The 24949-nt window shown below is 38.8% G+C and overlaps 1 pseudogene; it reads right to left on the bottom strand.

The window, feature by feature from the left end:
* Window positions 1-288: 288 nt before the first annotated feature.
* LOC105081155 (creatine kinase B-type pseudogene) lies at window positions 289-1702 on the bottom strand (annotated as a pseudogene).
* Window positions 1703-24949: the final 23247 nt, after the last annotated feature.

Genomic DNA, 24949 nt, shown 5'->3' with positions numbered 1-24949 from the left:
CCCCAAAGTTGCCTAGATAAAGCAGACCCATTTAAAATGGCTTTCTCACTTTTTGTCCTCATTTTTTGCAGTTAACATGTACATACCACCATTGCGGAATGAAACAGGTATCACCAACACTAGGTATTTTATTAAAACAAAGTGGAATGCTCCCTTTCCCAGTCACCTGTCAATTTTGATTATAATTGGGTGGGGGGAAGCCCAATCTCCCACTGAAAAGATCTCCCTTCAACTTTACTTTTTAAAAATTTCGGTAAAACATGTAACAAAATTTAAACATCTTAACCTTTTTTTTTTTTTTTTTGCAGGCGGAAAACCCTAGTTTATTTCAGCATCAGCAATATCTTAGCCATCACAAAAATAAACTCTACCAAGGGCAGGAGGTCTCTACAGCGAGGCTAAAGGCTCAGCTGCCAATCAGCGAGCCTCAAGAGTGCATAGTGGGCATTGCCTGGGCAATAAGTTAGGAAACAGTGGGGCTGGCAGTGGCGCAGGTGCAGGCAGGCTTCACTTCTGGGCAGGCACAAGGTCATCGATGGCCTGGCCCTGCTCCAGCCGCCGCTCCATCTCAATGAGCAACTTCACACCGTCCACCGCCATCTGCACCAGCTCTACCTCTGAGAATCCCAGACGATCTGCGTTGGAGACGTCAAAGACACCACCATGACGGCCGTGTCCACACCTCTGGTGCCTCGCTTATGAAGCCGCAGCCGCTTGAGCACCTCCGCGAACTTCTCGTGCTTGTCCGGGTGGGGCAACTTGATGTGCACACCTGCCCGCAGCCCTGTGCCCAGGTTGGATGGTCAGGTGAGAATGTAGCCCAGGTAAGGGTTCCACATTGACTCGTAGTTCTTAGACTTGAAGAGCATTTCAGTTTGGGCGAGGCCACTGCAGAAATGGGTGAACACCTCCTTCATGTTGCCCCCCTTCTGCATGGAGGTGACCCGTAGGTGGTCCTCCTCGTTGATCCACACCAGGAAGGTCTTGTCATTGTGCCAGATGCCGCGGGCATCCGGCCAGTCGCGGGCCATGCCCGAGGCCAGCAGCTGGGGCGATACAGGCTTGTCAAAAAGGAAGTGGTAGTCGATGAGCTGCTGCTGTTCCGCCTCAGTCATGCTTTTGAGCGCATAGTATCTCCCCGCCAGGTCACCGTCCAGGCTCGACACGGCTTCGACGGCGAGCTTCTCGATGGCGCGGCGCTCCCCGCGGCTGCAGTGCTGGGGAAGGCAGAAGCCGCGGATGCTGCGGCCCGTGCGCACCCGCGAGCTCAGCACTTAGTTGGGGTCCAGGTTGTCGCCGCCCTGCAGATTTTCGGGGTTGAGGTCGGTCTTGTGCTCGTCGCTGGATTTGTAGCCGCCGTGCCAGTCCTCAATTATGGGGTCAAAGAGCTCCTTGAACACGTCGTACGACTTTTCGTCGCCAGCCACGCAGCCCACAGTCATGATATAGGGGTGGCCTGGGTTGTCCACGCCGGTTTGGATGACATCGTCCAGTGTGAAGCCGCTTGGTGTGCTCTTGGCGTGCAGCTCGGCGTACAGCTCGGGGGTCAGCACCTTGGCCATGTGGTTGTTGTGGCTGCTGAGGTCGGGGAACTCGTCCTCGGCCGGGAAGCGCAGCTTCAGCGTGTTGTGGCTATTGGAGAAAGGCATGGCGGCGGGCGAGCGGCCAGGCAGGTGCGGGGGCTCTGGGTCCTTCCGCAGCTCGGGGCGCGGTGCAAGCGAACAGCCCATCTTAACCATTTTCAACTGTGCAGTTCAGTTGTGTTAAATATATTCATATCTTTGTGTAACAGAGCTCCAGAACTTTTTCACCTTGTAAAACTGAAACTTTATATTTTCTCTTTTGAACTCTGAAAAATATAAGAAAAACATGTTCTGAAGTGGATGAGTTAAGACCACAAGCTATATAGGTCTCATATTACTCAAGGGATGGAAAGGGAGGATATTAACTGAATATTTATTGAGCACCTTATGGGTGCCAGTCCCTGTCACACAACATATCCAGGTACTTTGCCATTCTGAGATTATATACTTGTCATTTTTCTCAATCTTGTTGACATGCAGATGCTACTGGGGGCTGTAATTTTTTGTATGATTTTTTTGCTAAAGCTATCTGTGTGGTACATAGAATATGGGACACTTGTTAGTTTTCTGCAGCGTTCTGAGCATCAGTTTTGCCCACCAGCCCTGTTCACCAGCCCCACTGACAGAGGAGTTTGGGCTGAGGGTAGGAGAGGTGGTTGGGGAGCCAGGCTTACTGTTTTAGTATCTATGTTGATGTAGGCAGAGGCACTGCATTCAAATCCTGGTTATCTGACTTTTAGCTTATTTATTCCTTGCCCCATTTCAATAAAACATTGGAAATAGCATGCAAAACAAATAGTAATCATCAGTTTAAATAATCAACAGGGAAAGTTAGACACTGGGAAAAAGAAGACAGGACAATAAGATAAAATTGTAAAAAATTAATAAACAGAAACCTCAGTTCAATAGAGCTGGGAAGAAGAGGGAACTCTCATACCCTATGACCACAGCAGAGCCCAACAGGAAGAAGAAAGATTTTCTCTTCTCTCCTGTCAAGAGCTCAGCTGATAAGAGACTGTCACACCCAGCCAATGAAAAGCCATGGGCTGTTTGTTTACTAAAATCCTCTCAATTTCCTTTTCCCCTTTATAAAAGAACCCTCCTCTCCATTTTTTTTTTTTTTTGGCTGGGGATTTACACGTGGCTTGCCATGGTTGCAGATTCCAAACTGTAATTCTTTGCTGAGCCCAAATAAACCCATTTTTGCTGGAGAAATAACTGGAAATCTATTTGCTTTAGGCAAACATTTTGGTGGCCTGTATAGGAATCAAGAGAATACCCCTGATAATCCCAGGACTGGTTCCTCAGTGCTTTTCTCACTGGTCCTGGGGTTTGAGGGTAAGTATTTCTCCTGGATCCAAGCTTCTGCCATTTTTCCAATTGGAAGCTCTACAGGCTTTCTTTGGGATCTATTTTAAGGTTTTGTCCTTTCTTTTAGGGCCTTGCCCTTTATGTGACTACCTGTTTGGCACTTTGGCCTGGTTCTGAAATCAGACTGTCCCAACTAGAACTGACTAGTTTTTAGGCCACAGAGGCTGTTTCATTCTTTCTTTCTTTTCTTTTTTTTTTTTTTAATATTTTTTATTGATTTATAATCATTTTACAATGCTGTGTCAAATTCCAGTGTAGAGCACAATTTTTTAGTTATACATGAACATATATATTCATTGTCACATTTTTTTCTCTGTGAGCTACCATAAGATCTTGTATATATTTCCCTGTGCTATACAGTATAATCTTGTTTATCTATTATACAATTTTGAAATCCCAGTCTATCTCTTCCCACCTCCCGCCCCCTTGGCAACCACAAGTTTGTATTCTATGTCTGTGAGTCTATTTCTGTTTTGTATTTATGCTTTGTTTTGTTTGTTTGTTTTTTAGATTCCACATATGAGCAATCTCATATGGTATTTTTCTTTCTCATTCTGGCTTACTTCACTTAGAATGACCTTCTCCAGGAGCATCCATGTTGCTGCAAATGGTGTTATGTTGTCGGTTTTTATGGCTGAGTAGTATTCCATTGTATAAATATACCCCATCTTCTTTATCCAGTCACCTGTTGATGGACATTTAGGCTGTTTCCATGTCTTGGCTACTGTAAATAATGCTTCTATGAACATTGGGGTGCAGGTGTCATCCTGAAGTATAGTTCCTTCTGGATATATGCCCAGGAGCAGGATTCCTGAGTCATATGGTAAGTCTATTCCTAGTCTTTTGAGGAATCTCCATACTGTTTTCCACAGTGGCTGCACCAAACTGCATTCCCACCAGCAGTGAAGGAGGGTTCCCTTTTCTCCCAGAGGCTGTTTGTTTGGAGATGTGCTGGTTCAAGCTTCAGCCCAATTCCCTCTGGAATAAAGCCTGTTCTATTGGGACTGTTCTGAGCTGCTTTCAGCCTGGCTCCTCTGGGACCAGATTGTTTCTTTAGAAATGGCTGGTATTAATCCTGCAACCTGTTTGAGGCATTCAGGCTGTTCAAAAATTATTATCTTAACAGTGTGGAGATTCCTCAAAAGACTAGGAATAGACTTACCATATGACCCAGGAATCCCACTCCTGGGCTTGTATCCAGAAGGAACCCTACTTCAGGATGACACCTGCACCCCAATGTTCATAGCTGCACTATTTACAATAGCCAAAACATGGAAACAGCCTAAATGTCCATCAACAGGTGACTGGATAAAGAAGATGTGGTATATTTATACAATGGAATACTACTCAGCCATAAAAACCGACAACATAACGCCATTTGCAGCAACATGGATGCTCCTGGAGAATGTCATTCTAAGTGAAGTATGCCAGGTAGAGAAAGAAAAATACCATATGAGATTGCTCATATGTGGAATCTAAAAAACAAAACCAAAAACAAACAAACAAACAGACAAAAACAAAGCATAAATACAGGACAGAAATAGACTCATAGACAGAGAATACAGACTTGTGGTTGCCAGGGGGGTGGAGGGTGGGAAGGGATAGACTGGGATTTCAAAATTGTAGAATAGATAAACAAGATTACACTGTATAGCACAGGGAAATATACACAAAATGTTATGATAACTCACAGAGAAAAAAATGTGACAATGAGTGTGTAAATGTCCATGAATGACTGAAAAATTGTGCTGAACACTGGAATTTGACACATTATAAAATGATTATAAATCAAAAAAAAGTTTAAAAAAATTAAAAATAAATTACAGGTGTACAATAAAAAAATTATTATCTTACTCCAAAGAAAAACCTCAAAATGGGATCCCAGTTATCTAAATATCTTGAGACTGCCTCCCTGGCAGGGATCCTGGACAATTTTATGTTTGAAAACCACGGTTCTTCATCATGAGCATTTCTAATTAGATGGGCTGACCTAATCAAAGGCAATTTAGAACATTAATGGTCATTAAGGGGAACTTTTGAAATCTCCAAACTTACTTTTCTTAAAACCAAATTGGACCACTATAACTCTAAAATTTCCAAAATTGAATGGAATTCCTATTTTGATTGATTTTTTGAGACTTTCAAAAACATTATCAGGAGCCTAAATTGCTTCTCTGCCAAATAACATTTTAAGATTAACTGAGGCAAACACTTAAAGGAAGATAAAACAGCTTCTGAAGCCTCGTGCTCCTCCCCCCTGCCTCCTTTGTCTCAGGCTCCACCTCCAGTGCCATCTTGCCTGTCCCCTTCTGTGCTGCCTACACTTCCTCTATTCCCTCAGCTCCCCCATACTAATTCTGTCACTGAATTTCCCTTTTTCTTTGAAGCTCTTCCCACTCCTTTTTCCTCTAAACCTGTCAGAATCTCTCCCATTAAAATTAAGCCTTCTGAGGATCTAGAAGCTGAACCTTTACTTTTATATATTTCCTGGATAAAAGCTGAACTGAGAGTCACAGTCAAAAGTTTTCCCAAAGTAACCGAATATCCTTATTGATATGCTGAGGAATTTAATATATTCACTCAGAAATATCAGATTCCCTCTTTCCTTTTTCTGTATATGCAAGGGATAGGAATGCTGTTGGGGTACTCACCCAAAAACATGAGGACCACCATACTCACAGGATATTTTAACCAACAACTGGACCCTATGGCATAGGGATACCCCCTTGCCTTAGAGCCACTGCTGCCACTACCCTTTTGGTTAAGATCATTGAGAAAATTGTGGGATCTCCTTTAACCATTTTTGTGCCTCCTGTAGAAGCCTCCTGAATTTTCATCACACTCAACATTTCTCAGTCAGCTACTTCACCTTCTATGAAGTTCTCTTATTAACTGCTCTTCACAAAACTCTTTCACTTTGTAATAATATTAACCCTGCTACGCTTCTCCCTTCCTTCTCTGATGAGTTCCCTTATGCTTGCTTGGTGGTAATGGATCACCTCCTGGTTCCTGGTGATGATCTGCAGGAAATTACTTTGGGTAATGCTGACTTCTCATCATTCGCTGATTGTTCTTATTTAAAAGATGACAATGGCAAATATTGTGCTGGGTATGCTATTGCAAAAATTAAAAAAAAGATGTCGTTCAGGAAGCATCTTTACCTATGGCTACTTCAGCCTAATAGACTGAATTACATGCTCTTACATGAGCTTACATTTTAGCCAAGGGCAAAACTGCCAACATTTATACTGACAGTGGATATGCTTTCAGAGGAGCTCATGACTTTGGAATGTTGTGGAAGCAGCATGGCTTCCTTACTTCCAGCAGAAATAAAAATAATGGCTCTGATGTTCAGAAATTACTAGATGTTTTTACATACCACTTTAGCTATTATTAAGATTTTGGGGCATTCTAAACTTGACTATCTGGAAGCTAAGGAAATTCACTTTGAGGGCATTTCTTTAAGGAATGTTGCTGTTAAAGGAACCAACAGCAGCCAAACTGTCTGTCATGGTCCAAAGGGATATTTCCCCAAATGATAACTTATGAAAATTAGCTAGAGAAGCCCAACATTTGGCCTCAGAAAAGGGAAAAAGAAGATTGGAAATTCAATACATGTTGGTTTGATAAAAAGAGAAGCTCCAGTTTGGACCAAATAACAATCTAGTCCTAGAGACTCTACAATTCCCACTCCTCATCACTGTACATGCATCAGAACATTGGTCTACTGGCAAAAATGAATCAATACAAGGTGGGGGTACATTAAGAAGGCCACAAAAAGTGCCCATCTCACTTGTCTCACTTGTCTGAAGTACAATGCAGGGAAGTCTGCTTCTATTGCTCTTTGGGAATGTAAACTGGTGTAGCCACTATGGGTAACAGTATGGAGGTTCCTTAAAAAACTAAAAATAGACTTAGCATATCATCCAGCAGTCCCACTTCTGGGCATATATCCAGAGAAAACTATAATTTGAAAAGATATATGCACACCGATGTTCATAGCAGTACTACTTACAATAACCAAAACAAGGAAACAACCTAAACATCCATCAACAGATGATTGGATAAAGATGTGGTGTGTATACACAGTGGAATATTACTCAGCCATAAAAAAGAATGAAATGATGCCATTTGCAGCAGCATGAATGGACCTAGAGATGATCATACTGAGTGAAGTAAGTCAGAGAGAGGAAGACAAATATATGATATTGCTTATATGTGGAAGGGAAAAAAATGATACAAATTCTACTTACAAACCAAAAACAGACTCACAGACAGAGAAAACACACTATGGTCAGCAAAGGGGAAAGAGTGGGGATGTATAAATTAGGGGTTGGAGAGTAACAGATACATATTACTATATATAAAATAAATGAACTGTATAACACAGGGAACTATATTTAATTTCTTGTAATAATATATAATGGAAAAGAATCTGAAAAGAAAAAAATGTATGTATGTATATATATAACTGAATCACTTTGCTGTGTACCTGAAACTAACATTGTAAATCAACTACACTTCAATAAAAAATAAAAAAATGAGATAATACTATTTGCAGCAACATGGATGGACCTAGAGATTATCGTACTAAGTGAAGTAAGTCAGACAGAAAAAGACTAATGTCATGTGATAGCCCTTATATGGGGAATCTAAAAAAGATACAAATGAGCTTATTTAAAAAACAGAAAGAGACTCACAGATATAGAAAACAAACTTACAGTTACCAAAGGGGAATGTTGGGAGAGGGATAAATTAGGAGTTTGGGATTAACAGATACAAACTACTATATATAAAATAGATAACCAAGAAAGACCTACTCTATAGCACAGGGATCTATATTCAATATCTTGTAATAACCTATAATGGACAAAATCTGAAAAAATATATGTGTATATTTAAGTGTATAACTGAATCAATTTGCTATACTCTTAAAACTAACACAACATTGTAAATCAACTGTACTTCAATTGAAAACATAAAAAAAAGAGACCTGCAGAACTGTGAGACAATAAATTCTTTTTTTAAGCCACCCAGTTTGTGGTACTTTGTTAATGCAGCCCTAGAAAACTAATACATCTTTCATTGCCTTTGAGCTTTTTAAACTCTATGAATTGTAGATAACTGATAGCAAAGCAAAATAATCCTTGTCTACAGATGTGTAAATTTTGTCCTGTCCAAGTAGCGGTTTAATTGGCTTCCTTCCCCTACTGTGAAAGAAGCTAGTTTTGTTCCTATTTGCATGTTCATTTCAACCATTCTTCATTTTTTATGTGTGTCTATTCTTTGGTTTGCCCTTTGAACTGGTTGTAACATTTTACTGGTTCCCTTATTTAATAATGAGTTAAAATCTTTAACGTGTGTCTATTTTTTATTTGTAGGAGAATCATGCTTATTTTTTTTTGGTGAAAAATCATCCCTTAACAGTTCTTTATTATCAAATACTTCCATGTGTTTTTCATACAATGCTTTATTTAAATACTTTCTTTTTATTGCTTCTTACGATAATGTCCCAGTGGGTTAGAGACAGATATATGACAAATGAGGAAGGGTTGTCTGTAGCTTTTATAAAATAGCCTCTATGAAATACTTGAAGGGCTGTCACTTGAAGGAGGAGCAGAGTCATTCCATGTTTCCTTTAGCAGTTGTCAGTTGTAGGGAAACAGGAAGGTGAACTTGCTAATCATCAAAGTTGTCCAAAGATCAAATGGGTTCCTTTGGGAGGTAGTGAGTTTTTGTGGTTGGAATTCTGCTGGGAGGTTTAGGATGGCCTTTTGATGGGATGTTATATCAGGGTTTAAGGATAAAGAGTTGGCTAGAAGTTGTAGGTCCTTTCTGGTCATGAGGATCAATAATTCAAAAATATAAAGATAGACATTAACATTCCCTCCCCCCTCCCTTTTCTTATTCCCATCTCTAAACTTCTCTTGCCCTAGTTAAAAATATTCGAAAAATTTCTCCCTACTTCTCTAGTCCTGTCTCCAGTTTCTCAGTCATTCTGTCATTTCCCCCTTAAATCCTGAGATTTGTCTTATGGGTGAGAAGTTATACTTTCTCTTTATTAGCCTAGGTTCACCTGTCTGCCCACCAGTTGGAGTCAGGATTGACCATTTAGAGTCTTCAATTTCTTGGTCTGAGCCTGTGGCTTCTAGTATGCAAGTTGTTTTTGACAAAGATGTCAAGATGTCACTGGTAAGTGGCTGAGAAACATTGTGGATGCGGTGTTACTGCCTGACACACTGTCTGGGGCTGCAATCTAGCAAAACACAGAGGGTATAATTAATGCCATATGCGTATTGTCTAATGTCATCATAAATCTGTCTGTGGTGGTTTCTCATGGGCGTTTTCTGACTCTTGGTGCTAAGCTTTGTGAGTTCTGATCACTGCTTTCCAGGCATGCCATCATTTTGCAGGTTATAATTTGCAAAACAAGAGAGACACCTATGAACATCAAATCAGTTAAGGTTACACCAGCGATTTCATTATATATCATGCATCTTGCAGATTTGTAATTATGCAGTTAAAAAAATTGTCAAAGGCAGCCACTTGACATAGATATATAGTTTTAGTACATAAAAATATTGATATAATTTTGTTTTGCCTTCTTTTATTAAAAAAAGTAGGTTAAAAAATCAGTGAGCTTTTCCTGTGTACTTGTACAATGCAGTCTCAATTCCTGAAGTTTATTGGTGTAATACAGATTGCAGCTTGAATCTTAAAAAAATGTTGATTTACTTCTCTTGCTGCAATGGAAGTAGAACTCCATTTCATTCATTGTTAGGGATCTTTATTCTTCCAAGATGCTACAGCAGATTTGAAGGTGATGGTGAAATAGGGACTTGACCAGGGGCAGGCAGCTGGCTCTGAACCCTCACTGGGGCAAGTGTGGGGCCTTGTTACCTAAATCCTGGCCTGTAAGCTTGAGTCAAGTATAGTGCTGCAGGGCACCAGCTCACTGGCATGCCATCAAATCAACCAGAAAGACAGTTAACCAGCAAGTCTACAAGGGAGCTAACGTCTTCTTGGAGGAAGAGCTCCTTTCACTTTACTCCTCTGAGAAACCTGTGTTTCCAGGGGCCATAGCCAGTGCTGGCCCAGCAGAGCTCAGTGACCAATGGGGAGTCAGTTTTATTGAGTCTTTAGGGCCAGAGTTCCTTCCTTCCTCCTTCATTCAACTCCTTCCTAGGAGACTTATGTCTATCAAGTCCCAGTCCCTGGATATCCTCTCTTAATCTACTGTTTATTTTATCATGTCTCATTACAAGTCAGTTACAATTAGCAAAGTTACTTGGAGGTTTATTTTCCCAGAAAAGGGGTATTATGTCTTTTCATATGACATCTGGCTAATTCATCAACTCAAGCAAAATTGCTATCTCAAAGAGTATTTAAACTTTAAAACTCTTCTTTTTCTTTTTTTAAAATGAATGTTTAACTACATAAGTCATGTATACCAAAAAGAATCATTTGCACACCTTATGAAGACCTAAAAGTAAAATATTATGTCTCCATTTTCCCTTGAAATTTGAGTATATATTTATCCCCTTAGGAGCTATGATTCTGAAAAGCTCAGGATAAATGGAATTCTTATAAACTCTGTCTTATTTCACTGCTAGTTTACATGATCATCTCTGAGCTTATATTTTAAGCTTAATTTCTCTCTGATGGTCATTTAGTGAGAGTCCCAATGATCTGCTCCCAGGATTCACAGTCAAGTACTTACTGATCTGCAAACCATCCTTTAATTTACTAAACACTTGATATTTTCCATGCGAAAAAATTTCAAGGCAAAGAGCTGTTTTGTAATGCAACAGATTATACCTAATTTCTATTTGATTAACTCAGATGTATGTTTCTTGGATGTTTTTCAATGGAATGTGTAAACAACTGGGTGTTAGGAAACCTAGGTTTGGGGCCTAACTATGGCTAACTTGAAAGAAAATAAAACATCTGAAGATATTTGACATATATCCTCCTACTTCCTCTCCTTGTCCACGACAGACATTGCTAATAGATCAAGCTAAGATTTCTAGCCAAGCCCAGAGACAGCCTCAGAATTCTCCTCAGGCTAGTTCTCAAGGCAGCCCCTGCTAACTGATTAGGACTACCAGAGATGAAAATTATTGGCTGCTCAAGGGCATAGCAATTTTTTCCTTCCAAAATTCTATTGTGGTGTATGGTGTGCAATCAAAGTCTGTTTTTTTTTTTTCCTGAAAAAGACAAAGTTATAAAAAAAATACCATTTCTTTCCATTTGAAGAAATCTAAATCTTCAAGAGTCACAATTCTGATAGGGTCTTCATGGAATGTACTAGAACCTCAGGAACCTGGATCCTGGGGAGGTGCTGCAGGAAGTCAGGGCTGAGTAAAACAGAGGTTGACACAGTCTGCCAGCAGTCTTGCTGGTCCAGCCACCCTGTGGGAGACATTCTCATCTGCAATCCTGGAGACTCTGAAAGGGCCGTGTACTCCAGTCCCTTGCAGTCACAGTCTGTGAGTGGTCCTGCTGGTATTGGGATCCGATGGGATACACTCCTGTCTGAGCCTCAGGAGATTCTGAAATGGTCCTATAATCAGCCCTTCCAGCTATGGTCAGGGAGCAGTCCAGCCTGCCCGAGAACCTGGTGGGAGATGTACCCACCTGTGCCTCCAAAGTCAGGTCTGTAGACCTCAATCATGGTTGTGGACCCTGAAACAGCCCTGAGACATGGTTCCAGCCTCTCTCAGCCATGGACCTGGGCTAGGCCTGCTCACCCAGAGACACACCCAGTGACCTGGAAGGAGCCATAGCAGCCCATGTACCTGGTAATGGGTGAGCTGTCTGAGGACTCAACTGTGGACCCTCAAATGGACCCTTGTCCTAGTGCCACCCTGCTGAACAGGGTCCTGGAGGCAATGCCATCCATCCAGGGAGCAGACAGGTTCCATGCCCTCCTGAACCTCTGGTGACAAGCCGCCAACTGCACACCCCACAGTAGACCCAGCAACAGCCTCATAACAGCTCCAGTGCAGTATGAGCATGATCCCAGAGGTAATCCCATCAGCCTGGGGAACTGCCAGAACTAGTGTGTAAAGACTGGGCAAGGTGTCCTTCCGATGCATAGACATTAATGCAAAGCTACATGAATCATGAAGAATCAGGCAAATATGACACCATCAAAGGAAACTAATAAAACTACAGAATTGAGAACTCAAAAATAAACCCATGCAAATATGGTGAAATAATATTTGATAAAGGAGCCAATATTATTCAATGGGGAAGGATAGTCTCTTCAATCAATGGTGTTGGGAAAACTGGATATTGACATGCAGAAGAATGAAGTTGGACCTCTATCTTACACCACTTTCAAAAATCAACTTGAAATATATTAACGACGTAAACATAAGAACTGAAAGTGTAAAACTCCTAAGAAAACATAGGGAAAAAGGTCCTTGACATTGATCTTGGCAATAACTTTTGGGCTATAACATGAAAAGCACAAACAACAAAAGAAAAAATAAACAAATAGGATCATATAAAATTTAAAAAAAACCTACACAGCAAAAGAAATAACAAAATAAAAAGACACCCTATGGAATGGGAGAAAATATTTGCAAACAATGTATCTGATAAGGGGTTAATATCCAAAATAGAGACAGAACTCATAAAACTCAACTGCAAAAAACTACATACTCTGATTAAAAAGGGGGTAAAAGACCTGAATAGACATTTTTCAAAAGCAGACATACAAATGGCCAACAGATACTTGAAAAGGTGCTCAACACCACTAATTATCAGGGAAATGCAAATCAAAACTACGAGATGTCACCTCACACCTGTTAGGATGGCTATCATCAAAAAGATAAGAAATAACAAGTATTGAAAAGGATGTGGAGGAAAGGGAACTCTTATGCACTATTGGTAGGGATGTAAATTGGTGCAGCCACTATGAATACCAATATGGAGTTTCAAAAAATTAAACCTGGAGTTACCATATAATCTGCAACCCCACATCTGGGTATATATTTTAAGGAAATGAAATCACTATCTTAAAGAGATTTCTACAGTCCCATGTTCACTGCAGCATTATTTACAATAGTCAAGACACGGAAACAGCCTAAGTGTCTGCTGATGGATGTATGGAAAAAGAAAATGTTTTATACTATTATATGTGTACACACGTACACACATACACACACTGGAATATTATTCACCCATAAAAAAGAACTGAATCCTGCCATTTGTGATAGCATGGATAGACCCTGAGGACATTATGCTAAGTGAAATAAGCCAGAGGAGAAAGACAAATACTATATGATTCCAATTATACATGGAATCTAAAAATCTAAAAACCTGAACTCATAGAAACAGAGTAGATTGGTGGTTGCCAGGGGCTGGGGGTCGAGGGAATGGGTGATGGTGGTCAAAGGGTAAAAACTTCCAGTTATAAGATAAATAAGTTATGGGGATGTAATGTATGGCATGGTGACTATCATCAACATTACTGTATCATATATTTGAAAGAAGCTAAAAGATTAGATCTAAATGTTGTCACCACATACTAAAAAGGAAACTACGTGAGGTGATGGATGTGTTTACTAACTTTAATGTGGTAATCATTTGGCACTGGATGCATATATCAAATCATCATGTCATATACCTTAACTTACACAATGTTATATGTCAAATATATCTCAATAAAGCTGGGAAAAAAGGAAGAGGAAGACAGAATTCAAGGACACTGACAAAACTGTAGTCAATAGATCCCGTTAGAGTGGCTTAGAAAACCAACATCCAATGTTAAAATAGCTGTGAAATAGTCCAGTTTGTTGGAGCAGATGTTGGAATTCAGAGAGTCTAGTTCAGGGTTTGATAGTGGGCATGTAAGCAGAAGACCAGTGATATTTAAGAGGATAAGGTGCCCATTTTCACATCCCTTCACAGTAAATTTTCAGCTAGTGAACAGGGGCACAGAGCACAGAGAATAAGATTTAGCTTCCAGTGCTGGAGGGTTTGCAAATACAAAGGAGTTGTTAGACCCCCTAGCCAAAAAGGATGCGCTTGAGTGAGGGTTAGGGTTGAGATGGGGAGCTAAAAAGGAAAAGCTGCAATCTCATGCAAATACAGGAACTCAGGGCTTACCCTAGCACATTAAGTACCAAGGCCAGGGCTGAGATGCTACACTTGATGTTAGATTCTACATGAAGAGTCTGGAGAATGCTAGGGCTGTCACCATCTTTGGCAAGGATTTTACAGCACTCATGACCCAGGAGTGTGTGCACATAAACCAAGTTCTGCCTCACTTGCAAACATATCCTGCAGTATAGCCAGCTCTCTCAGTGACTGGCATTTGGGGTGGAAGGGTCTTCCCAAGCTATTTCAGAGATGCTGAAGACTGAGGACAATTAACTCATAAATCTTGTGGGAAAAATTCTTTGATTGAATCGAGTAGGAGATTGAATTTGATAGGGAGACTGGATGGTGGTATTCTTTCCCTAGCTGTCTCTTGACATGTCCTGGGGACTAAGTTCAATTAAAGGTCTCATAGTGGATATGCAGATGCCCAGAAAACTTAGGCAGTTTGACAAGTTCTTTCATAATCAGTGCCAGTTAACAGAGGAAAACCCTTTCCCGTACCATGGCCTGAATTGGGAAAAGGACTCATCTTCATTCTTTGGGCCCAATTTGGTGCTGTATGTCTCGGGTCTGTTTGCAATCAGATCTGCACCTACTCAGGGGTCAGGTTTCAGTATCAAGGTACTTAGTGCAGCAAACCTCATTCCTGGCTGCATATTTATAAGCACTGGACAAGCTTTAAAAAACAATCATATAGTGGAAGTGATCTCTTGTTCCCCTTGCTTCAACTTCTATAATTTGATTAATGAGAACCCCAGGGATAATTTTTTTTTGAAATATACTTCAATTGATTTATAGTATTATATTAGTTTCAGGTTGCAGCATAATGGTTCAGCATTTTTACAGAGTATATTCCATTAAAAGTTATTACAAGATAATGGACATAAATAAAATATATTGTTGCTTATCTACTTTATTTTCTACAAGAAGCTCATTTTATTAATTAATTAATTATTGAAGTATAGTTGATTTACAATATTGTGTTAGTTTCTAGTGTACAGTAAAGTGATTCAGTTATATATATTGTTTTCATATTATTTTTTATTATAAGTTATTATAATATATTGAATATAGTTCTCTGTGCTATACAGTAGGGCCTTTTTGGTTATCTATTTTATATATAGTAGTTTGTATCTCAAACTTCCATTTTATCCCTCTTGCCCCTTTCCTGTTTGGTAACCATAAGTTTGTTTTCTACGTGTAAGTCTATTTCTGTTTTATAAATAAGTTCATTTGTTGTATCTATCTATCTATCTATCTATCTATCTATCTATCTATCTATCTATCTATCTATCTATCTATCTATCTACCTACCTACCTACCTACCTATATTTATCCATTTTCTATGGATGGACATTTAGGTTGCTTCCCTATCTTGGCTATTGTAAATAGTGCTGTGAACATTGGTGTGCATGTATCTTTTCCATTAGAGTTTTTGTCTTCTCTGGGTATACCCAAGAGTGGGATTGCTGGATCATGTGGCAACTTTACTTTTAGTTTTTTAAGGAACCTCCATATTGTTTTCCATAGTGGCTGCACCGATTTACATTCCCACCAACAGTGTGAAAAGGTTTCATTTTCTCCACACCCTCTTCAGCATTTATTGCTTGTGGATTTTTTAATGATAGCCATTCTGGCCTGTGTGAGGTGACACTTCATTGTAGTTTTGTTTTGCATTTCTCTGATAATTAGTGACTTTGAGCATCTTTCCACGTGCCTATTGATCATCTGTATGTGTCCTTTGGAGAAATGTCTATTTAGGTCTTCTGCCCATTTCTTAATTGGGTTATTTGTTTTTTTGTTATTGAGTTGTATGAGCTGTTATATTTTGGAAATTAATCTCTTGTCAGTCACATCATTTGCAAATATTTTCTCCCAGTCTGTAGGTTGTCTTTTCATTTTGTTTATGCTTTTCTTTACTGTACAAAAGCTTGTAAGTTTGATTATGTCCCATTTGTTTATTTTTGCTTTTATTTCTGTTGCTTTGGGAGAGTGACCTGGGAAAAAATTGCTATGATTTATATTGGAGAATGTTTTGCCTACGTTCTTTTCTAGGAGTTTTATGGCTTTAGGTCTTACATTTAGCTCCTTAATCCATTTTGAGTGTATTTTGTATGTGATGTGAGGAAATGTTCTAATTTTATTGTTTTACATGTGGCTGTCCAGGTTTCCCAGTACCAGTTATTGAAGGAGCAATCTTCTCCACTGTGTATTCTTGCCTCCTTTGTTGTAGCTTAATTGAACACAAGTGTGTGTGTTTATTTCTGGGCTTTCTATTCTGTTCCACTGACTCATATGTCTAGTTTTGTTACAATACCATGCTGTTTTGATTGCTATAGATTTGTAGTGTAGTTTGAAGTCTGGAAAGGTGGTGCCTCTAGCTTTGTTCTTTTCTCTCAAGATTGCTTTAGTAATTTGGGGTCTTTTGTGGTTTCATATAAATTTTAGGATTATTTGTTCTAGTCCAGTGAAAAATTTCATGAGTATTTTGATAGGAATTGTATTGAATTTGTAGATTGCTTTGGATAGTATAGCCATTTTAACAGTGTTCTTTTTTCTTCCTTCCTTTTTCTTCCTTCCTTCCTCTTTCTTCCTTTTCTTTCTTTCTTTCTTTCTTTCTTTCTTTCTTTCTTTCTTTCTTTCTTTCTTTCTTTCTTTCTTTCTTTCTTTCTTTCAGATAGAAAAGAACAGCTTTATTGCTTTGCCAGGCAAAGGGAGTCATAGCAGGCTAATGCCTTAAACTACTGTGAACCCATCTTGGGGTTTGGGTCTTGAAGTTTTATAGAAAAACTGGGTGGAACAGAGAAGGTGATAATCAGGGTGTGAGCGGGAGCTACATTATTTTCATCTTGATAAGAACTTGCTGTCATGGAGTAATCTAGGAGGGTCTGCCTAATTTCTTGAAGTTCAGTCCATGATCTTCTTTCAAGACCTCTAGGGTAAAAGGATAAGTTATTCTAAGTCAAGTATACACAGGGAGGGGAGCATGTTAGTCATAAGATCAGTTTAGCTAGAAGTACAGGCCTGAACAACTCAATAGCCATCTTGTTAGTTTCCCACTCTTTCAAATCCCCACTGTTAGTTAATTCCTTCCATTTCTATGGGAGTAGGGAAATGGGCATTACTCTCCTCTAGCTGCTTCCTGCTGAATCGGAGCATCGTCTGGGGCACCTGAAAACTAGTTAGATTCTTTGGTATTCACTTCTGATGCATAGTCCTCTGCGTCTCCTTTGTCCTGAATTTGAGATCTCATACCATTTGAAAGTAAGATTACATTTCTAGATTCATCAGGTATAAAAGTATAATAGGCAGTGAGAATCACGTCACCAGCTCCCCCTTGAGAGGCAAGCGAAATATCTAAAGCAATTCAGTTTTGTAATACTGCTTTCCTCCTTAAAGAGATCTTAGTATTCAGCAGAGACAGACTCCACTGGCTGTCATTTAAAGCCCTTTGTATTAAAGATACCTCGGTGTTGTGATTGCCCAAATACCCCTACTAAAGGAATGGTGGTCTTGCTTGAAGGGGTTAATTACAATTTAGAACAGAGTAGGTGGCCCCAGTGTCCACTAAGAAATCCACTAATTGAGACTGTACTGTTAGTTGTACCCAGGGGTCCCAAGAAACTAGTTATTGGGGGTCTCTAAGACTATTAAGAACCCTGGGCCCCCTTTATTTACTGTCATTATTCATCTTATCTTTCTGGGTCACCAAGACCCCTCAGGAAGGCTAGTCACTTTGGGGAGACTTGTAGCCAGGTAGCCAGTTGCCTAATGCTACCGTTTGATGTGTATTCATTCTTCCAATTCAAGAGCATGGAACATCTTTCTAGTTTTTTGTATCATCTTCAATTTCCTTCATCAGTGGTTTATATTTTTCAGAGTATGGGTCTTTCATCTCCCTAGTTAAGTTTATTACTAGATATTTTATTCTTTTTGATGCAATTTTGATCAGGATTTTTAAAACTTTCTCTTTCTAACAGCTCATTATTAGTGTATAGAAAAGCAACAGATTTCTGTATATTAATCTTGTATCCTGCAACTTTGCTAAATTCATTTATTGGTTCTAACAGTTTTTTGGTGGAGACTTCAGGGTTATCTATATAAAGTATTATGTCATCTGCAAATAGGGACAGCTTAAATTTTCCCTTCCAATTTTGATGTCTTTTATTTCTTCTTCTTATTTGATTGCCATGCTAGGACTTCCAATATTATGTTAAATAGAAGTGGTGAGAGTACACATCCTTGTCTTGTTCCTGAATTTAGAGGAAAAGCTTTTAGCTTTTCACCATTGAGTATGATGTTAGCTGTGAGTTTGTCACAAATGGCCTTGATTATGTTGAAATATGTGCCCTCTATATTCACTTTGATGAGAATTTTTATCATAAATGGATGTTGAATTTTGTTAAATGCTTTTTCTGCATCTATCGAGATGATCCTGTGGTTTTTATCCTTCCTTTCATTAATGTGGTGTATCGCATCGATTGATTTGTGAATATTGAACTATTCTTGCATCCCTAGAATAAATACAACTTGATCTTGGTGTCTGATCCTTTTCATATATTGTTGGATTCAGTTTGTTAATATTTTGTTGAGAATTTTTGCATCTATATTCATCAAATATATTGGTCTGTAATTTCCTTTTTTTTTTGTAGTGTCTTTTGATATCAGGGTAATGGTGGCATTGTAGAATAAATTTGTGAGTCTCCCATCCTGTTCAATTTTTTGGAATAACTTGAGAAGATAGGTATTAGTGCTATTTTATATGTTTGGTAGAATTCTCCTGTGAAGCTGTCCAGTCTTGGACTCTTGTTTGCTGGGAGTTTTTTAAAATTGCAAATTAAAATTCACTACCAGTGATCTGTTTGTTCAAATTGTCTGTTTTGTTCTTGATTCAGTATTGGCAGGTTGTATGTTTCTAGAAATTTGTCCATTTCTTCTAGGTATTTTTTTTTAAAAACTTCACAGATAAGTCTAATGTATACTAGGGTTGAGAATCTGGTTGAGAATCTCTGAGTTATTAGGCTTTGAAAACAGTGATTAGTTCTGACAAGGGCTGGAGTTAATTATATGACAAAAAGAAGGTATGAAATGAGGCATTGACCCTGATAATTTGATCATCCTAATATGGAGAGGGACCCATCTGAAACACAGCCAAACTTATTAGAATTAAGTTTTATTTTATTCTCCCACCAATAGGCTGAGTGACAGGAGAACAGGCTGTGGTACAACCATCCAAGGCCACGCTACAGAGCAGTCTTCTATAATATATTTTCTGCTGTAATATTTATTCCCTGTCTCTCCTTCTTGTTTCATACCAACATTTAGTCACCCCCTTTCTATAGTACCTTATTGAGGAAAAATTTCCATACCCCAAATCTACACATCTTAAATGTACAGCTAGATGAGTTTTTATCAGTGACCGTCACTCAGATGAAGATATGGAATATTGTCATCACCCCAGAAAGTTCCCTGGTGCCCCTTTCTAGTTGATATCATATCAGAAGTAACCATTCTTATGGTGAAAAAAAAATCTGCTGTAATTTGAATTGATTTACCCCTTTAGGCAAGGTGTTATTTCCTGGCTGCTTCAAGATTTTTTTCCTTGTTTTTAGTTTTCATAGATTTAATTATGATGTGTCTCAGAGTGGATTTCCTGGAGTTTATCTATTTGGGATCTACTTCTCTTCTTGAATCTGTAGGTTTCTGTCTCTTGAAAAATCTGGGAAGTTTTCAGCCATTATTTCTTTAAATACTTTTTCAGCCCTGCCTTCTTTCTCCTCTCTTTTTAGGACTCCAGTGACCCAAGGGTTAGATCTTTTCTTAAGTCCTATAGGTGTTGACATTCTGCTCATTTTTAAAATCTGTTTTTATCTCTGTTGTTCAGATTGTGTAATTTTCATTGTACTATCATCTTGTTCACTGACTCTTTTCTCTGTCTTCATTCTACTGTTGAGCCCATTGACTGAGCTTTATGTTTTCATTGTTGCATTCTTCAGTTCTAAAATCTCTGCTATTCTAACATCTCTGCATTGAAATATGTTGATTTCTTTTTTATCCATTCATTTTGAGATATTTCTGGTTCTTAACATGATGTGCGATTTTCTGTTGAAATGTGGACATTTTCATATTACGTTCTAAGACTCTGGATCATATTTGAACTCTTTAAATGGCTTTATCTGACACTGCTCTGGCAGGGGATGGGGAGTTGCCACATCATATTGACAGGTGAAAGTATAACACCAGGTTCCCCATATAATGTCTGTTGACACCCAGTTGGGTGGGAGGCTCCTTGTTACTAATGAGTAGAAATGGAAGTGTAGGCTTCCTGCCCAGTACTCACTGACATTGTGGTAGGGGTGGCTCATTGCTAGTTGGCAGGGTTGAAGGTTCTGGATTCTTTCTTGGCCTTATCTGACTCTACCCCGGAGGGTTACTCCAAAGTGTTTTGTTAAAATCTCCTAAGTGTGAAGGCCTAGGCTTCCCCCTTGGTCTTCACTGATGTGGGTGGGGTGGGGCTACAGTTTTTTTTTTTTTTTCTGTTGTGTTGGGTTGAAGTAGAATGATTATTGTCTACAATTTTTCTGTTTTTCTGAACATGACTATTTCCTGCTCCTTTGGTTACAGAGGCCAGGTTTTTGCTAGGACTTTTGTTGTTTATGCCTGTTGGCATTTGAGGCTGCCAGTTCTATGGTTCCAAGTCTGGATATATGAGGTTTGAAAAGCTAGAGAACTCACCATTTGGGTGTCATGCCTTAGCTCCTGAGATCCCTAGCTAGTCTGTTTCCATCTCATCTTTCAGAATCTTCTATTTGTTTTATACATAATATATAATATTTTAAAGATATACTTAGAAGAGATTTTGAAAGTATGTGGAAAGTACTTCACCTTCTTGGAAGTGGAAATTTTATTTTTCCTTCATGTTTGAAGCATATTTTTGCTGTATACAGAATTCAAGTTTACATTTTTTCTTTTTAAGTATTTGAAAATATGTAATTCCATTGTTCTCTGGCTTCCACTGTTCCCAAAGAGAAGTTGTTCATTGTTGTTATTCTCCTGAATGCAATGTATCTTTTTCCTTCTGACTTCTTTTAAGATTTTCTTTCTATCTGCTTTTCATCATTTTGACTGTGATATATTAGGTGCAGAATTCTTTTCACAAACCTTGCTTAGGATTTTTAGAGCTTCTTGAATCTTCAGGATGATAACTTTAATCAGTTTTGGAAAATTCTTGGTTATTATCTCTTCAAACATTTTCAACATTCAAATATTTTCTGTTTTCTATATTTATAGGACTCCAGTTACGTATCATATTGTCCTAAAGGTCTCTGATGCTTTTTTCTCCCCACTTCCTCATGTTGTTTTTTCTCTCTCTATGCTGAAGCTTGGATGATTTCTATTGACCTGTCTTTAAGTTCAATTTTATCTTCTGCAGTGTCCAATCTGTTATGAAGCCCACCCAATGAGTTCTTCAATTCATATATTTTATTTTTTGTTTAGTTATTTTTCAGTTTCTATTTATCTGTAGAAATTATCTATATTTTTACCCAGTTGGTGTTTTCTTATAATTTATTTGTCATATGTATAACAGTTATTTTAAAGACACTTTCTGCTTATTCTAGCATCTCAGTTATCTGTGGGTCTCTTTGTGTTGATTGCTTTTTCTCTTGATTATGGGCCACATTTTATAAAAGAAAATAATAGAATCTGATAATATTTTTTCCCCAGAAAGAGATCACCCATCAAATGGACAGGGGAAAACAGCTTTTTTATCCGCTCAAGAGTTGAGCTGAGTTGGGGCTGATTTGTTGCTTAGAATAGCTTCAAGTCTCCTCTGGTTTCAAATGTCTTGACAATGGGATCAAGTTCTTCCCTCCTTCAGAGGTTTGGGATCTAAATACTTTGATTTCATTAAACATCTTTTCCTCTTTCTAACCCAGCCCCTGGTGCTGCACCGCTACTTTCTAAGCAAAATTCCCATGAGGAAAGTTGGCTGGCACAGAGAACTAGATTAGTATTTGGAATTCCTCCATATGCTCTATCAGCTCATATGTGGTCATTTGGCTGTTTTTTCCTTACCCCAGCAAAGTTCCTAAATCTCTGGCAAATCTGATCCTCTCCTGCCTTGCCTCGACTTGGTAGATGCCTCCAGAGACAAAAGTGGTTGCCAGTTTTACTCATCTTTGCTCTTCTCTGGAAGAAATTTAATCTAAATCTAATATAAATGCATTTAGTCTTCTTTGCATTAATAGTGATTTGAATGTTCTAAAGGGTGTTTTCTCCTTGTTATGGTAAAAGCAAAGGTTTCTTGTAACTTTCAATATCCTACCAACCTGTATTGGGAAAAATTTTGGCCAAAGAGCAGTGGACATTATTTTCTCCTTTATAGGCCTCAAGCTCAGTAATAGATTATTGAAATAAAGCAATGAGTGAATGGCTCAGAATTCTAAGATACAGACATTCATCATAAGTGTTTTGAAACATTTTCTTCACTTTTGGCTTAAGATAACATTAAATAACAATCTCAGTTTGGCAACAGCCCATTATCAGCTCTCTATCAGTAGGATATCCTTAAACTGTTTTCAGTATCTGCACAGAGCTAAAAAGCAGCCTAGCCCAGTCCATTTTTTGAGGGGCACATAAAAGGGCAGTCCACCATTAAGTTCTGCTGACATGACCAAGTCACTGCTGCTCCTTCTTCATATAGTTTGCCTGTTTTATAGGCAGGGTGAATGGCAATGATATTATCCAGTTACAGCTTTTCCTTTCTCCTTTTGGGTACTGAGAATTGCTATTTCTAAATTCTCTATCAGAGATTTTTTACAAATTAACAAGTTCTCAAAAGAAAGAGTGTGGAACTCCATTCACTTCCCTGCAGTAATCTCTATAATTTAACTCATTTTTTGGTGTTCTAGTGAATGTTTACCAAGTACCTAGAAGAAAGAAGTACTGTCTTGTGGCAAAGAGTCAGGCTTCATCAAAGGCCCCTATATTGTAATTAACTGCTATCTGGATATTTATTAGACTTAAATTCCTTGAAGGCAGGGACTGTATTTGGTTTGTTTGTATTCTCTGTGCTTGGCACAGAGTAGGGACTCAGTAAATATTTATTAAGCAAATTGTCAGGAGACCAACTTTACTGTCCAGGAATAGCAACGCATATGAAATAGAGGTATCAACAGTTGTGCATAAGGTGCAAAGTTAAATGCCTGGACTGGAGGGCAGCTGAAGGAATGGACTAAGAGGCTATGTGCCTCACATGGGTGTGAATGGATTTTCTGACTTGAGAAGTTTGAATTTTATGCACAGGCATATTTCAAAAAAAGATAAAACAGCCAGGATAATAACTAACACAATATGGGAATACTTTATAAGTCATTATATGTTTTTAGGAAATTATCCATAGTAACTAGAGAACTAGACATGAATCTGAACTAATCTGGCCCCAAAGCAGACAAGATCTAAAAGGACAGTGTTGTCCCAGGATAAATCTTGGGCACACACTTAATACAACAGTTCTGAACATATTAGATGCTCTGGATGAGAGAAAAAGAATATGTGGAATAAACATGTAAAAGCCTGAATTCCTTCCTAAACTGAGCCAAGAATGATATGGCCAAAGAAATTCATCTTATGATCTTAAGACAGCTGCTTGCCTCAGCGCCCATTTGTGGCATTTCTTTGCAGCCTCTCTGGCCTTTTTCCAGGCTTTGGGGGCACACAGATTGGGGAAGGGAGTACGAGTGATTAAGAATCTTTCCTCTATTTCTTTTTAATACTAAAATACTTTTAATCTGTTATTATTATTATTAATTTTGCTGACATATTTTATATATATATGTAATTCAATAGAAGAAACTTATTACTGTCTGTATTTTCCTGGTTATTATTGTTACTTGTCTTATTTTATGATTATTACTGGAAATCATTTCTCTTTTTTATATAGAAGAAGGGTGGTGTTAAAAAAAATCTGCCCCAGGTATCAAATATGCTAAGCATGCCCCACATCAGAGACAGTGGAACTAGTGAACCACTGCCCATTGTGTGCAAAAAAATGTGAAAAGGAGGCGAAAGTTTCCTCTGAAGACCGATGAAAATCTAAGCAGTTTGGTGGGTCTCAGGGAGTTAAGCTTTTAGCTCACCAAATTTGCAGATTTTACCTTCCCCAGGCAATAACGCGTGTATGTGTATTAAAAGTGGTTGATGGCCAATATTATAAAGAGGTGTGCTTTTCAAGATGATGAAGAGCTATGCTGTTTAGTTTTAAGGACTTAACACTAGGAGGAAATGTTGGTAAGCCCGAAGTGTTTGCATAGTTACTGTTAATCCTGGGGATTCTTCCGTGGTGTTACCTAGGGAATGTCAGGACACGGATCTTTCTATCCCCAAGAGGGAGATATTTTCAGAGTTCCCCAGCAAGGGAACACTTTCCCCTGTTATGGACTGAATGTTTATGTCTCTCTCAAATTAATATCTGATGGTATTCAAAGATAAGTTCTTTGGGAGTTAATTTGATTATGAGGATGGAGCACTCATGAATGGGATTGGTACTCTTTTAAGAAGAGGCATGAGAGAGATGATCCTTCTGTCTTCCATGTGAGGACGCATTAGGAAGACAGCCACCTACAAGCCCATAAGAGGGCTTTCACTAAAACCCACCATGCCGGCATCTTGTTAGCAAGTCCGTGCTTCTAACCCCAGAACTATAAAAAAGAAATTTTTATTGTCTAAGCAATTCAGTCTATGCTATTTGTTGTAGCAGCCGGAGTGGACTAGACACTACCCATCACCTGAGTAAATGAGGGTGATCAAGTGCAAGGCCTACATTAGCATAGCATCCTTGGATTGGAGGGACAAAGACCTGCAATATCACAGAAGTGGCTATC

The sequence above is a fragment of the Camelus bactrianus genome, chromosome 16 (assembly GCF_048773025.1).
Source record: "Camelus bactrianus isolate YW-2024 breed Bactrian camel chromosome 16, ASM4877302v1, whole genome shotgun sequence".
Taxonomy (NCBI): Eukaryota; Metazoa; Chordata; class Mammalia; order Artiodactyla; family Camelidae; genus Camelus; species Camelus bactrianus.
This window is presented reverse-complemented; position numbering and strand designations above follow the sequence as displayed.